The sequence below is a fragment of the Mesocricetus auratus genome, unplaced genomic scaffold, assembly GCF_017639785.1.
Source record: "Mesocricetus auratus isolate SY011 unplaced genomic scaffold, BCM_Maur_2.0 Super-Scaffold_100020, whole genome shotgun sequence".
In the NCBI taxonomy this organism is placed as follows: domain Eukaryota; kingdom Metazoa; phylum Chordata; class Mammalia; order Rodentia; family Cricetidae; genus Mesocricetus; species Mesocricetus auratus.
This window is the reverse complement of record NW_024429201.1, coordinates 35609630-35626501: the sequence shown is the minus strand read 5'-3', so window position 1 is coordinate 35626501 and position 16872 is coordinate 35609630. Positions and strand designations below refer to the sequence as shown.

At 40.1% G+C, this 16872-nt stretch overlaps 1 pseudogene; it reads left to right on the top strand.

Moving 5' to 3' along the window:
* The first annotated feature begins 14962 nt into the window (after nt 1-14962).
* Nucleotides 14963-16068, top strand: LOC106021263 (annotated as a pseudogene).
* Nucleotides 16069-16872: the final 804 nt, after the last annotated feature.

Here is a 16872-nt window from a genome sequence, read left to right as displayed (position 1 = left end):
AAAGAAAATTAACAGAGGCATAAGAGGTGCTTGGTTTAACTATTAAAAGATGTTGAAAATATATTCTATGAAATTCTCAAAGATTTAATGTAATAGTGATAAAGAAAAATGATGTTTAAAATATTTTCTTCTAATATATAAAAGGTGAGCTAAACTGTCAGGGTCATTAGAATTTAATAATGCATGGGATATAAGTTGGTATCATCAATTAATATCTGTATTTCTAGGGCTGGCAAGAGTGGACAAGGGATTAGTTTTATGTAAAATAAACATCAAGCAGTGTAGGGTACAACAGGCACTATGTTAAGGCATATTGTTATTGGAATTCACTAGAAGGCCGAAGTTCAGCTTGGAGTGAGAAGCTGCCTAGCTCAAGGAATGGCACCATCTCTACTAAAATGAAGAGGTCATGGGTAACTGGCAAAAAAGAATATGGTATGGTTAGAAAGCAAGAATACTTAAGAGGGAAAAGTCATTAAAAATGTCCACAATCAGGGTGCAAATGAAAGCATGTGTCCCAAGATTGTGTATGCCTGGGTCTGTGAATATGATTACACAGCAAAATGGCAGTGTAGATGAATCTTGATACTAAACTGGGAAGCTGTGGGGAACAATAGTACCTTTCATTCAACTGCCCCTGTCTATCAATTCCTTCCTGTCTTCTCAACTCCTCTTCCTATAGAATTCCTTCTCAGCTCATTGAGAGAGGGCTGAAACCAGCGTCTGTTTCTATGGAACAATCTTTGTACTCGGCAAATATGTATTACTCTCATTGGTGGTTAATAAAGAGCTCACTGGCCTACAGCCAGGCAGGAAGAGACTGGACGACAGAGCCAGACTAGGAGGACACCAGGAAGAAGGGCAGAGTCCTGAAGAGATGCCATGAGACACAGAGTGAGCATGATGGAAAGGAAGTACATGAGGTAAACATGGGGCAGCACATAGGTGAATAGAAATGGGTTAATTTAAGTTATAAGAGCTAGTTAAAAGTGAGCCTAAGCTATTGGCTGAGCATTTATAATTAGTAAGTCTCTATGTGGTTATTTGGGAAATGACTGGTGGGACATAAACTCAACCCACAGTCTGCCTCATACTTCCTTCATCACTACTTGATATTAAATATCCCTGTAAGTTCTTCCCCACTGTATCATCTGAAACCCAAGATATGCTTTTCTATGAGTGGCTTCAATTTATCATCTCCCTTTTCCATTCTAGGAACAAAAACTAAAATGGATAGGTATTTATTTCAAAACTATATTTTCAGTTTAGAATTCTCCAAAATGCTTTTGTTTTTTTCAGTTTTAGAGATATCGTCAAAAGTATTACACACTTGTCAGTGCTAGGAAGCTGCAGAGTTGAGAGGACCACCGGCAGAGGCAGACATCAAAGGCAGGAGATTGGAAAGATTTAGAGATGCCCAGAAGAAGCAACACTGACTGAGGGGTCACACTTTGAGCTAATGGCATTTTGCTTATCTCCATAGAAATCCTACCAGAAACACATGGAGGTAGGCGCAGAGCTGCATGGATAACATAGGTGAAGGCTTTTCCGGACTCCTGTGCCCACCCCGTTTCTTCCTTCTCTGGAACCCTGTTGCATATTTCCATGCAGCATGCTCTTGGACCTTTTGACATTCAGATCTGTACTGTCAAAATATTTTAGAGCTCCCCCTCTTCAGTTAAAGACAGGAACATTTCCTTAATATCGTTGAGTGTTAGTGAGGCTGAAGGATGATGAGCTCTGTGTGGTGTGCGGAGAAGGGAGAGATTCAGGGATTGATGCCAATTCTGTCACTTACCAGCTGGTGACTTTAGGAAAGTCACTTAAACTTCCTATGTCTTAGCTTCGTTAATTTGTAAAATGAGCATAATACAGCCTCTCTGACAGGGTTCTTAAGATGATTAAACTAGATTCTGCGGCTTAACAATTCCCAAAGTGTGTTATTTGGAATACCAACCCCTAAAGACGATCCCCTGCAAGAAAACTCCTTGCTGACACTATTTGTGAAATGCAATAGTCTGCAGAGTCCTCTAAATGAACCTCTGCACAAGCATTTCTCCTGCACATCTGAGAAAGTAGTCTCTTCCTAAAAATACATAAGTCAAATATGCTAAATGTAATCACGCGTGCCTTTGTTAAAGTATGTAGATTTTAGGATGTGTTCACTGCAGTGAAAAGGTAGTATGGTTACTATGACCAGGCAGAAATTTATGGATGAATACTAAAAAAAATGGCAAAACATAATCCTCCCATTTATTACACACATACTAAACACATACATACACCCTTCATTATATTGAAAAGTTTGGGCATGATGCAATAAATTATTGGTAATAATGTCCTCCATGATGATGTCTGTAGTAGAGAAGAATCACATTTAGCTGCTTTTTTTTGTAGCATAAGGGTAATACTGTGAATAACTACTACATAGGGAAATAAAGTTGGATGGAATGAAGATGTACTGAGATTGCATACTGTTTTGTGAGTTTCAGTAAAGTAAAAAAAAATAAATCCATTAGTAGTGTTGCATCATGATATTTTATAAAACATTTTATAACGAACAGACTATTTCTATTTTTCTTGTGTGAGTATATCAGTCTGATAACGTGAGTTCGTAAGAATTTAGTATGCTGTTATGCGTCATCTTCAGCACAGTCTGCTTCCAGATCCTCTAAACTGTAGAATTCAACACAAGAGTCTTACTAACCCTGATCTGTAAAAACGAAGTCTATGGTTCATCCTCTGACTGAGAATCAACTTAATGTGTGTTATCCTCAAGAGCTTTAAAATAATTGGCAAAAATGTTGGTGGCTGTTACAGCTTTAGGTTAAAATTCATTACATGATGAAATTACTGTCATTGCTATGGTTGTCATCGAGTGGTTGTGATTTTGCTCAGTCTGGGGCCATTTTGTTTTTCTGTTTAATAGCTTTTCCAAGCTTATATCACTGCACAGTTGTGGTGGGAAAAATACGAAAAGATCCTAGCTAAACAAGAGACCTCTGACCATAGGTTACATGACAAGAGACCACACATGACTCCCAGAAGTAAAGGAAGCTGGAACCCATGAGCAGCTGTGTAAACAATTTCCCCCTTGCCTTGAGAAGACTGGGAACCAGATAGCCTCTTGCCCTACTGGTCGTAAAACTTATAGATCGCAGAATGTGCTCCAGTCATAAGCCCCTAGCACACAGATGTGTCAATTAATGTTACCTGACCAGGTGACAGTTACTGCCTTCTTAAAGGCCCTTTGTTTCATTATAACCTTGTATGGAAGCTTTGTGTGCTACGTAACCTTTGTAACCATAGGAACCTTTGGAACCGGGACTTATGGTCTCAGGATTCCCTCTCCCCCTTTTCCCTTGAAAAGTTTCTCTTTTTGACTGGTTGGCATCTCATCTCCCTGCCATGGCCAGCTTGAACAATAAAAAGAAACCTTTTGCTTTCCCGTCAGAAGTGTTGACTTCTTGGGTTAGTCTCTGGGATTCCACAAACCTGGTACAGCACGTGTAATTCCAAATGTTAAAAGAATACATCGAAAGCACATTTAGGCTAATAAAACTCATCAGAATGTTCATATTGTATAACACCTTAGTCTTATGTCCAGAAGGTACAAAGTCTGATAAAGTACATCCCATAATCAATTCCTCACAATGCAGAAGAGGCAGGTTTTAATATGCAGTGATAGATGTACAATATAAACAGGAAAGAAAAAAAGGCTTCACTTCCTACCCACAACTTAAAAAAGGTCACTTGCAATGTATTTCCAGTACATGAGGTACTTAAAGCACATTTGGCAACACTCCCCAGTAAGTGGAGAAACCATTGTTGCCCCTCTGAACCTTTACATACCCTCATGCGTCCGGTTTTGAGGGTTAGGATAGTTTTGTGGCTGTGTGTGCTATGCAGCCTTGCTGGGGTTTTGATTTGAAACTGTGATTTAATGAATGTGCATGTGGTTTTTAGAAGATGTGCCTAGGTGCTGTTTTCATCTTTTGAAGGGAAAATGGAAACAAAATGACCCCTTCCATAGTCCACAGTCCATCCATCCATCCATCCTTCCTCAGCTCAGTCCAGTTTTGATTTCCCTCTGATCTTTACTAAAAAGGTTCACCATTTCTTAGTGGACTGGAATTTCCTGTTTGATACCCATCTAAAAACAAAGCCAGCAAGAAAAGGGAAGTTAAGAAAGGTCCAAAGGAATGTGCCCAGGGATATTTCTTGTTCTCAGAAATGGCTGATTAGCATTTAAACCAGCAAGGGAAAAAACAGAACAGCAATTTCTTCAGGTTCTTTTCAGTTTCTCTTCTTCTTCCTTTCCTGATAGTCACATGTCCTGGACTGATCCCCAACCCCCAAATTCTCAGGAACCAAGAAGAATGTTTGCAAAGTACCAAGGAAAGGGATCTATGAGCACTTTGTGAAATTTTGTAGATGGGAACAATCTGGTTTTTACTTCCCAATGTTGTGCACACCTCAAAGACAATCACACACATTTGTCTTATATGCATGTGAATCTTGATTGATATTTGAACATTCTAGAAAATTTAAAGGAGAGAAACAAAATGACAATTTTTATTAATCTGTTTTAGACCATGTATTAGATGCTATTTGAAACACTTTACACCTCACTGTCATGTTGATACAAGCCATTACACACTGCTAATAGTATCCTCAAGTCATGACAGAAAATGAAACATAGAAGGCTGATTGCCTTGGCAACGGTCTGACAGCTCCTGAGGGGTAGATCAGGACTGGGTCCTATGCAGTCAAGCCCTGTTGTTCATGCCTAGTAGACAGTACAATGTAACTTTCTGTTGTAGGACTCATGGGTAAGGAAACAGGGTCTCATACAATGTCAGCATGAGTAGTGTCACACAACCTTAGAGAGAGAGAGGGAGTTAGTAAGGGAGAGGTAATAAACATTTCCATTCAGTGCCTGGGAAGGGCTAGCACAATTGCACATGAAGAAGGTTAAAGGGTTGTTTATTCTCCGCATCCATTGTGCGCTTTGAGCAACAGAGGCAATGGGCTAGGGCAGCAAATGCTTCAGCCTTCATGGGCCCTGCACTTCTCTTGTTCCCTCCTCCTCCTCTGGCCACGCCCCTTCCTCTTCATCTCCACTGTTTTGTCCCTTTTACTGTGTTAAGTGTCATATCCCATAATAAAACCTGTATTTTCCCAATTTTATTTCCACAGAAACCAGAGAGGGCACCGGAGTCCCTGAGACTGGTTTACAGACTGTTGTGAGCCACCAAATGGGTGTTGGGAATTGAACCCAGATCTTCTGGAGGAGCAGATAGTGAGTGCTCTTAGCTGGTGAGTCATCTTCCCAGACCTCATATTTTACCATCATATATATATATATATATACGTATATATATATATATATATATATTCAAGTATGTAACCAGTGCTGGCCATGGTGACTCATGCATGCAATCCTAGTACTTGGAAGGCAAAGACAGGAGAATTTCAACCTGTTACCAGCCTGGGCTGCATAATATCTCCAGGCCAGCCTGAGCTACATAGAAAGACTATTTCTTCTTCAGCAAAATATAAAATGTGAAATTGTCACCACCACATTCATGACTATTCATTTTCCCAAACTGAAACTCTATGCCCATTAAAGAACATTTTTTCATTCCTCAAATACCTTCAGCCCCTGGAAAATGTCATCCTGCCTTCTGTCTCTTTGGTTTTTGCTATATTAAGCACTTCACAAAAGTGGTTCTATACAGAATTTTATTTCATTTTGTGACTGACTTCCCTTAGTAGAATGGTTTTGACTTAAGCAATTGTCAGACCTCCTATTGCTTCTAAGGCCAAGTAATATTCCACTGAATGTATAAACCTAAGTTTACATACCTGTTCATCTATCTGCTGTGGACACGAGTTGACTCCAGGATGTAAGTGCTGTGAAGTTGCTGTTCTGAAAATGTGTGTACAAATGTAACAAAGAAGAAGATGCCAAAAGTGGAAAAGAGTCTTCTAGCTAAATAAAAAGCCCAAGTGCAGACAGTTTCACTGCAGAATTCGGGCAGACTTTCAAAGCAAATTTATAACCAATACGTCTTACGTTTAATAAACAAACAAATGAGACACAAGGAGCACTTCTGAACTCCTGCAGAATCAGAATACTCTAGTCCCCAAAACCAAGGCCCTGTGGCAGATCCTACTGCTAATTTTAATTTTTTGAGAGACTGCTATGCTTTATTTTCATAGCATCCATACTCTTTAGAGTGTCTTTTAAGTAAGGTTAAGGGTTTCATTTCTGTCACAACAGTGTGATTCTTGATGACCACTCCTCCTCCTTTTTCATCTTTTTGACAGTAGGTGTGTGAATTGGTATGAATTAGTTTGCCATTATAGTTTTGCAGCATCCTTAGTCATCAGGGAAATGTAAATCAAAACAACTCTGAGATACCATCTTCCACCTGTCAGGATGGCTGAAACAAAAAAACACCAACATACAGGTTATGCTGAAGAGGATGTGTAGAAAGGGGAACCCTCGTCCACTGCTGGTGGGAGTGCCAACTCATACAGCCTCTTTGAAAATCAGTATGTTGGTTTCTCAGGAAAATGGGTATCCAAAGAATGCACATTCATACCAAAAGGACATCTGTTCACACATGTTCATAGCAGCATTATTTGTAATAGCCAGAACCTGGAAGCAACCTAGATGCCCCTCAACCAAAGAATGGATGGAGAAAATGTGGTACATTTTACTACTCAGTGGAAAAAAACAATGGAATCTTGAAATTTGCAGGCAAATGGATGGCACTAGAAGAAACCATCCTGAGTGAGGTAACCCAGTCACAAAAAGACAAACATGGTATGTACTCACTCTTACATGGATTTTAGACATGGAGCAAAGGATACCCAGCCTATAATCCACAACCCCAGAGAAGCTAGGGAACAAGGAGGACCCTAAGAGAGACCTACATGGTCTCCCAGAGAAGGGTAATGGGGCAAGATCTCCTGGCCAAATTAGGGGCACAGGGAGAGGAGAAGGGAGGCAGGAGAAAGGAGAGGGGAGAAGGGGAGGGGGAGGAGAACATGAAGGATCAGGAAGATAGAGTTGAGGGAAGAATAGAGAAGGAGAACAAGAAAAGAGATACCTTAATAGAGGGAGCCATTATAGGTTTAAAGAGAAATCTGGCACCAGGGAAATGTCCAGGAATCTACAAGGACAACCCCAATTAAGAATCTAAGCAATAGTGGAGAAGCTACCTTAAGTATCCTTCCCCTATAATGAGATTGATGACCACTTTAAATGCCATCCTAGAGCCTTCACCCAGTAGCTGAAGGAAGCAGAAGCAGAGATTTACATCTTTCTTTCTTTCCCTCCCTCCCTTCCTCTTTTCTTTCTTTCTTTCTTTCTTTCTTTCTTTCTTTCTTTCTTTCTTTCTTTCTTTCCTTCCTTCCCTCCCTCCCCCCTCCCCTCCCCCCCTCTCTCTCTCCTTTTTGGTTTTTCGAGACAGGCGTTTTCTGTATTGCTTTGGAGGCTTTCCTGAAACTCACTCTGTAGACTAGGCTGGCCTCAAACTTAGAGATCTTCCTGCCACCGCCTCCTGAGTGCTGGGATTAAAGGCTTGTGCCACAAACGCCCAGTGAGATTTACGTATTCCTAATGACTACTGGTGACAGTGTTTTAGTATGCTCATTGGTCATATGTTTATTATAGTCTTTTAAGAATGCATATTAGAATATTATCTCATGTTTTTATTGGTTGTTTTCTGACTGGAAGTTGAAACTTGGCCCTTGGACAGGCTAAGCAAGAATAATTCTAGCTCTGTTCACTTTTGTTCCGTCTTCTTTGTTTTTTTTTTTTTTGCAGACTTTAAGTTTCTCTTGATTTACTTGTGTTTGTTGACTCTTCTGATGGATCAGATCTGTGCTAGAATATTCCAGTGAATTTTCTTCTCAGTTTTTATGCTTTTCAGCTCAAATTTACTTTTGATTTCTTTTTAACCTTTCTACTTCCATTTTATTTATACATTTTTTTGGGAGATTCTCTCCTTCTGTGATCCTTTGTGCATTCTTTTTTTTTTTTTGGTTTTTTACGAGACAGGGTTTCTCTGTTTTGGAGGCTGTCGGTCCAGCCTGGCCTCGAACTCACAGATATCTGCCTGCCTCTGCCTCCCGAGTGCTGGGATTAAAGGCGTGCGCCACCAACACCCGGCTCCTTTGTGCATTCTTAAGAAGCTTGGTTTTTACCTTCACACTGGAAGTCTACATTGAGCTTCCCAGGGACAGTAGCCAGTGACTCAGTTTATCTCTTTGAATGATATAAACTTTACTGATATTCATTGCAACATTTTTTGCTTAAAATTGACCCTTTAAATCTAATTGTAGGTTAACTATGTAAGTCAGATGCTACCTTTTCTCCTAGAACTTACTGTTTTTAACCTGATTTTTGCTACTCATTTCAGTGCTGACCATTTGGTGGTGGATAACTAATTGTGATCCTCACCGAGGAAGACTATTTCTCTTGTTCTCAGCATTTCTTAGTTGCCTGTGGCTCTTTGTCTAGAGTTGAGGTCTCCTGGCTTTCTCGCTCATATGTTAAATTGTCTATTGGTGGCATCCTTATTCGTATCATATTTAGGAGCCATGCTGGTGAGACTTCATGTCTAAAAAAACCCAATAAAAACACAACAAAATTAAAAACTAAAAAAATTGCTAAAACTTTCTGATTGCTAAAGGGACCTTCAGTATAACTTTAAGGCATTCTCAGCTCTCTTCTGAGCCTGCCACTTCCCATGAGTGCACATGGCTATTTTCTATTCTCCCTATTAATATTCTAGCTATGGATGCTATGCTAAAAGCTCAAATTTGCTACTATTAATCACAGCTTACCTTCCAAACCTGGAAATTTTAAGCCTTTAATGTCTCTGAGCACTACACAGTCATTACAATGAATTAACTCAACAGTGCAAATATTGTCCAGGCAGAGAGGGAGAGAGGGAGAGAGAGAGACTTTATTTTTCTCAATCTATCTTTTCCCCAGAATTCTTTCTTGCCTCCTTTTATGTTTAAAAGGGTATAAAGCCTTTCTTGACTCAGAGTGGGAAGAGACAGACTTGTTCATTTGGCCATATTTCCCATCTGCCATAAACAATACATTCATTAGCTTTCTGAAATGCTAAGATGATCTTCTGAAGATAGTGAACCACAGGGTCTGGTTTCACACTTCTGAGACCCATTTAGACCCTTATAACACAGCTCAACATTCACAGTTGACAAATCTGACTTCTGAAATATTCTAATATCTTTTTTTAGCACTGTTGGTTTGAAACCCAAAGCAAACTATAACTAAAACAAACAGGGTTCATGAGTCTAGCTATTGGAATATCTGGAGTTCAGTAAGCTAAATCTGAAGAAATCTGAAGCAGGGTTTCCCAGAATCCAAAAAGCAAATATCCATGCTGGGTTCATCCTCTGGCTTACTTTGTCATCATTTTAAGGTGGCATCAGGGGCAGGCTTCTTTGACTCCCGATACCTATTAGATGTATGCTGTGATGGATGTTTATAAGCAGAAACTATAAATCCCAAGCATCACTGGTCAAATAATCTTGTGTTTTTGCATATCTTAAACTGATTTTTGTTGTGCTAGTTTTTATTTTATTTATTTATTTATATTTTATTTATTGTTTTTTGAGACAGGGTTTCTCTCTGTGTAGCTCTAGTTCTCCTGTAACTCACTGTGTAGTTCAGGTTGGCCTCAAATTCACAGAGATCTACCTGCTGCTGTCTTCTCAATGCTAGGATTAAAGGCATGTGCCACCACACTAGCTCTGAAACTAAGTTTTGAGACTAAGAAATTATGGGTCAGACTGGCTTCCCCCTAAGTTATATGATTTCTTGAAGATTATGTGACAAGGTACATGGGTTATCTCCAGTTCTGACTCAGCTGGAACAGGCCCTGGGTTTTTTTCTTTTTCTTTTTTCTCACAGTGAGTTCTCATGGGATACTGAGAGTTGTTGGTCCATGAACCACACTTGAGTAAGAAGGCTTATCAAAATCTAAACACCATGGGTACATAAGAGATGGATGAAATAAATGTTGGGTAGGTAATCAAAATTCTTAGGAGATTGTAGAATTGTGTTTCCTGTGGCTGTTGGAAATCACATGAAGGCAATTTGTAGATGAGAAAGTGAGCTTCCTACCATCAAGATATGAGTAATAGCTATTGCCAATGTTTCACATTAAAATAGATTGCTTTTCATAATCGAGGAAGAAAGACTGAGAATTTCCAGACCAGTCCTGCAGTGTGGCATGGGAATACTAGAAGACAGAAAGAGAAGGACATACACAAACACATTTGTGACCACGCATTTAATTATGAGGACATGAATACTGAAAGAAGGCCACCAACTTTCACACAGAGCAGAGCGACAGAAATGACTTTGGAAGGAGACAGAGACACAGGGCAAATAACACCCATGTGTGTCACTGAAGAATTGCAGAGTTCCTGGATGCCAGGCAAAGGAAGGGACTCTCAGAAACTCACATCCCATGCAAGCCGCTCCCTCTTCTATCCTATACCTAATATATCCAGTAGTGCGCTGATAACCCCAGCAACTTCATGAGGTGTGTAAGCCCAGGAATAGTAAAGAGGCCGCTTGCGTTTTCACAAAGAAAGGTGATTATGAGTTTGACCTGAAAAGGATAAATACAAAGTTCATGCACCATTGAGCACATGAGCCATTTAAAATCATCATCATCATCTCAGGACAAAGCAAACAGAAAACTTTAAAAAAGGAAACACCAGGCTGATCCAGTGAAAATTTCGGACTGAAGTGACCCATCTGGGAGCACGCTGCTGAGAAAGGACCTGGGTTTTGTGTGCGTTTGTGCCGGGCATACACTGCTCTACGTCAGCTTCATGTCTACTCCAGATGCCTGGAAGCCAGTCACAAAGCCCTTCCACCCCACCCATCCTTCTGGGTCTTCCGCCGTGGCGCCTGAGTACGTAATGGAAGCAAAATTGGACTTATTTCTTGCTTCCTTTGCACCACCTCTACAGAACCTTAAGTGAAAACAATTATATAAATGAGACACCAGATCAGAGATTCGAAATGAATTCCAAGGTAACACAGCAAGTTAGCAGCTGTTAGCATCAAGTCTGTGATAAGCAAGCGCTTGGAGACCAATTTCTTAAATCTGTGTTTAGAGTACACATAAAAATTTAAGTAGCTGCCTGAAATGCTGCAGCTCTCATTCTGGTTTGACGATTGCAGCTTCCCTTTTCCTAGAAAGTGTAGTGTGTGAGGCGCACAGCACGTTTGATTCCTCTTTAACATGTTCATGTTTGTTGCATTATTGTAGTTCAGAAGCCTTGGGTAATGTTTCATCAGAAAAAAATATTATATTTCTTTTAAATACTTGACTTTTATGTGAGTTACCACATTCTTAATTATAGACAATACTATGTACAATGGCCAGAGTTTTGCCAGCAGAAAATACATATGGAATAAAGTCAACAGCAAGTTAAAAGAAATGGACTTTGCATAGGGATTCTTTTCTTGTAATGCATTGCTTAAACCAAATGCCATGTGTTACACTATTTGATATCATAATTACATTGATAATTATTGTATCTAGGTATTTGTTATAAAAGTATCTTTCAAAAATATTGAGGAATAAATTCATCTGAATTCAGTATTGAATTGTGTCTTCTCTTAGGCTTTCAGCCAAAATATGACTCAAATGCATGAATACAGTAGCTGTAGCAATATAATAACCTCACCCGTAGAAACCCTCTGGCATGAAACGGTAACTCAGGGCAAGGGGGCATGTCTTGACAACAGTGCCTTTCACTGGTGCAGACGGTCATCCAAAGGGCAGCCTACAGTATTACAAGCTAGGTCTATAGTTTTAACTGTCCAGCTATTTGGCAGGAAGCATCGTATACATAAAAAGTCATGCAAGTAAAATTGAAAAGAAAGTTCATGTTACCCCAAATCTTGGCACTTGAGATAGGACTTTGATGCATAGCAGGTTTTGAAGAGGGAATGAAGGGTGGATTTTGGCTGGCAGGGGCGTTCTAGTTGGCTTTATAGTGTTGAAGATGGAATGGAGAATGGATTTTAGCTGCCCTAGTTGGATTTATACTGTCAACTGTGATAATACCATGACCCAAACAATGGCGGAAAGCACTTGTTTTACCTACAGTCTATTGACCGTCTTGGAGGGATGCCGGAACAGGAGGAACTCACGGCAGGAACCTGGAGGGAGACACTTAAACAGAGACCTTGGAAGAATGCTGCTTACCTGCTTGTTTTCCACAGCTTGTTCAGGCTGATTTCTGTGTGTAAGTGCCACAGCTGGAAGTGGCAGTGACCACATCTGCAAGCCGGCAGCTGGAGTCACGCTTACGCCCGCCATCTTGGAAAAATGGCAGTTTAAAACAGCCACGGTTTTACAGATAAGACATGTGGCCAGAAAAGCGTAAAGATTTACAGTAAAATCAGACTTGGATGAAGAAAAACTTCTAGAGGTTTACAGTGTGTTTAAAAATATATGTAAGATTGAGAGAGAAAACGAAAAGGCATAGTGGTAAATAGAGAAGCCGGTTGTGGTGGCACACGCCAGTAGGAATTGCTGCAGAGGCAGAGGCAGGCAGATTTCCAAAGAGAAACCCTGTCTCAGAGAAATTTTAAAAAGTTAAAGAAATACAGTAGTAATAATAGATAAATAATCCACGTAAAGATGGAAAATACACAGAGAGTCTGGATACTGTATGCCATTGTGTTTTTCAGTTTTTTGATTGCTTAGGAAGGAACAACTGCTAAAGTTCACTTGATTATAAATGCTGCTGAATTAATTCAACTTATATCTTTTGAAAATGCCTTGACTTCAAAATTTAAGTATAAGGATATGTTACTTGGGAAAGGAGATTTTGCTTATGTTTCTACAGAAAATGGAAAGCTGAGGATTCCTTCCAGGCTTCTGTGGTTTGATGAACCAAGACCCCCGGAAGCAGTGGGCCAGGTGTTCCAACAATCGAAACAGCTAAGATGATGCAGTCTTACAGACCCGAAAATACGGACATGATACAGGTTTCTGTGTTTTGTCATGATCCCCATGGTATAAACAGCGCCCCCTTCCAGCATGAAGCAGTTTGGAATGAGCGATGTCCTAATTCCCATCTTATTTATAAATCTTTGCTTTCATTTAAATGGGGTTGTTTATAATTGGCTAATGATCACAGCCAATCTCGTTTTAATGGTAAAAAGGGGAATTATGGTATGGGTATGGTTTTTCATTTATTGATACAAATCCAAGGTCGTATATATCTTCTTGATTAAGTATTGTGTTTATACTAATCTTTTAAAACGTAATGCATAATTGAATACAGACTATAGATAGTTACTTATAATAGAATTTATAGTTAGGTAAGTTAGGTTTTCTAGATATACAGAAATATATTTGAGATAGATAAACAGTCTTCAAACCTCTCAAAGACCTTCAGAAAATGGCATTTAAAATGGTTTAGGGTTTTTCTTGACAATGAGAAATGTCTGCTCCTGGCAACACCAATTAAGTCTGAGAGGAAGATGGGCATCAAAGAAACTTGTTATGGAGTTTGCTTTCAACATGACAAGATTAGCCATTTGGGCAAGAAACTGCTCTTGCCTGTACTGCTTGACTGTTGCTGTATAAACTGGATATGCAGGACCCACAGAAAAGTGACTGCTGAAATCAAACAGTCCTTCAGGGTTCCTGCTTCATGGAAGAGTCTAGGAGACGTTCTGCAGGACATAGAAAAATGACTGACAGACTGCTGATGCAGATGGACAGTTTGAAATTTCCTGCTTTGCTGAGAAGTGTTCCAGACACACTGTGGCCTATGGGCGGAAGATGGATGCCCCAACATTACAGAGGAACTTTGGGTGACTGTCCAGGTAGCAAGATGTCTCTGTCAGTTCTAGTGTTTATATGTTATCCTTCTGTGGTCTTTGATGGAGTTGAAGACAGATAGTTATAATTATAGTTTGCCTTAGTTATGATAAAAGATAAGCTACATATAGAACTTTGGACTCACAAGGATAGGACGGATGATATTTTCTTTAAATCTTGCTAAAATATTGTAACTGTGTTCTTGCTTGATAACTGTTCTGTTATACATATAATTTGACTATGTTAAAATTAAGACCTTTCTTTTTGTTTAGACAGAAAAGAGGAGATGATAGGGGAAGTCCTGTGTATATGTCAATAAAGCACTGTTGGCCAATAGGGAACCAAGAGAGGTGGGACTAGGAGTCCAGGAGGACTCTGGGAAGGAGAAACACAGAGAGTCGAGATGTAACGCCATGGGGTAGGAAGCCCGGAAACTTCTCCAGTAAGAGACATACTTAGATTAACAATTATGGGGTAATTACTTAAGTCAGAGCTAGCCAGTAAGAAACAAGCAAGGCCAACAGCTTCATAATTAATATAGCCTCCTGTGTGTTTATTTGGGACTGATGCGGCTCTAGAACCAGGCTGGCGGGAAGGCTTCTCTCAAGGAAAAAGCTTCCCTTAACACCACCCAAGGTGGTCACTGTTGACAAAGGGCTGGGTCTTCCAACATCAACCACGAATCAAGAAAATGCCCCACAGGCCCGTGTGATGGAAGCATTTTCTCAATTGGGATTCCCTTTTCTCGGGTCACTTTAGCTTGTGTAAAGTTTACACAAAATAACCAGCACAAGGTCATAAACTGGTTAGGAGTAACACTAACCAAACTTTCAAATTTACTTTAAAAGTACCCAAATTGTTATAAAAATAAACAATAAACCTATTCTACAATATGAGAAACTGTCAAAACAACTCTCATTGTGCCTTATATGATACTGTTTTTTTATAAAAAGAGCAAATGTTAACTCTAAACTATTCCACTGACCTCAGAATATTTCAGACAAAATTTAAACATTGTATTTGTCCTGTTAAGAAACAATGAAGTGCTCACAATGGAGGTAAAACCGCCTCCTGGGGGCACCCAGCTTGACTGCGGCCATCGCCGGGGGAAGGAGGGCTGTGATCCAAAGGAACCAGAACAGCTGAGGAAGCTGTTTATTGGTGGTCTGAGCTTTGAAACCACAGATGATAGCTTAAGAGAACACTTCGAGAAATGGGGCACACTCACAGACTGTGTGGTAATGAGAGATCCCCAAACAAAACGTTCCAGGTGCTTTGGTTTTGTGACCTACTCTTGTGTTGAAGAGGCAGATGCTACAACGTGTGCTCGGCCACATAGAGCTGATGGACGTGTGGTGGAACCAAAGAGAGCCGTTTCTAGAGGGATTCTGTAAAGCCTGGTGCCCATTTAACAGTGAAGACAATTTTTGTTGGTGGTATTAAAAAAGACACAGAACACTATAATCCGAGAGACTACTTTGAAAAGTATGGCAAGATTGAAACCTTAGAAGCTATGGAAGACAGGCAGAGTGGAAAAAAGAGGATTTGCTTTTGTAACCTTTGATGATCGTGACACCGTTGAAAAAATTGTTGCTACTAATGGGCATAATTGTGAAGTGAGAAGGGCCCTTTCTAAACAAGAGATGCAGTCTACTGATCGCAGAGAGGTCCTGGAGGTGGATCTGGCAACTTTATGGGTCATGAAGGAAACTTTGGAGGTCGTGGTGGAGACTTTGGTGGGAGAGGAGGCCACGGTGGTGGCGATGGTGTCAGCAGAGGCAGTTATGGAGGAGCCGAAGGTGGATAGAATGGATTTGGAGGTGACGGTAGCAACTATGGTGGTGTCCTGTTTACAGTAGGAGAGGAGACTATAATGATGGTGGACCAGATATGGAAACCAGGGTGGTGGATATGGTGGTGGTGAGGAGGATATGATGGTTACGATGAAGGAGGAAATTTTGGTGGAGGTAACCATGGTGGTGGTGGGAACTATAATGACTTTGGAAATTATAGTGGACATCAGCAATCAAATAATGGACCCATGAAAGGGGACAGTTTTGGTGGAAGAAGCCCAGGCAGTCCCTGTGGTGGTGGAGATGGTGGAGATGGTAGCAGAAAGTTTTTAAAGAATGCAGCAGAAAAGGGCTGCAGTTCTTAGCAGGAGAGAGAGCGAGGAGTTGTCAGGAAAACTGGAGGTTGCTTTGGGACAGTCGTCCTAAATGCATTAGAGGAACTGTAAAAATCTGCCACAGGAGGAACGTTGATCCATAGTCAGAAAAGTTACTGCAGTTTAAACAGGAAACCCTTCTTGTTCAGGACTGTTGTAGGCTCAGTTTGCAAAAAATGCCGCTATTGTTTAATGTCAGATGTACATTTCTGAGGTCTTTTACCTGTTGTGGCTTTGTCTTTGTCTTTTTTTTTCATTACATCAGGTATATTGCCCTGTAAATTGTGGTAGTGGTACCAGGAACAAAAATTAAGGAATTTTTAACTTTTCAAAAAAAAAAAAAAAAAAAGAAAGAAAGAAAGAAAGAAAGAAAGAAAGAAAGAAAGAAAGAAAGAAAGAAAAAAGAAACATTGAAACAATTCACCGGTGTCTAAGCATTTCTGCTTCCTGGGTCTCAGAGCTACTGCTGAGAACTGACCTTGGACTCTTCATTCCTTTGGTCTTCTGTAACGTTCCATCTTCCCCACAGTGTGGCTTGTTCCCTTCTAGTCTGGTTGTCCTAGGTTCCAACCCTGCAGTCATCACTGGAAGAGGCACAGGGCTCATTTGCTGGAACGAAGCAGAAAAATCTCCTTCAGTAATCACTCTGAAATACATTGCTTGCTTTTTAGTAATATAAGAAGGACTTCTAGAATTTTTATTAGGAAAAATATATGCATTTATTTCTTCTTCCCACAATTTTATTAGACAGTACTAATGAGACGTCCTGTTGTCCATCATATGTTATTTACCTGT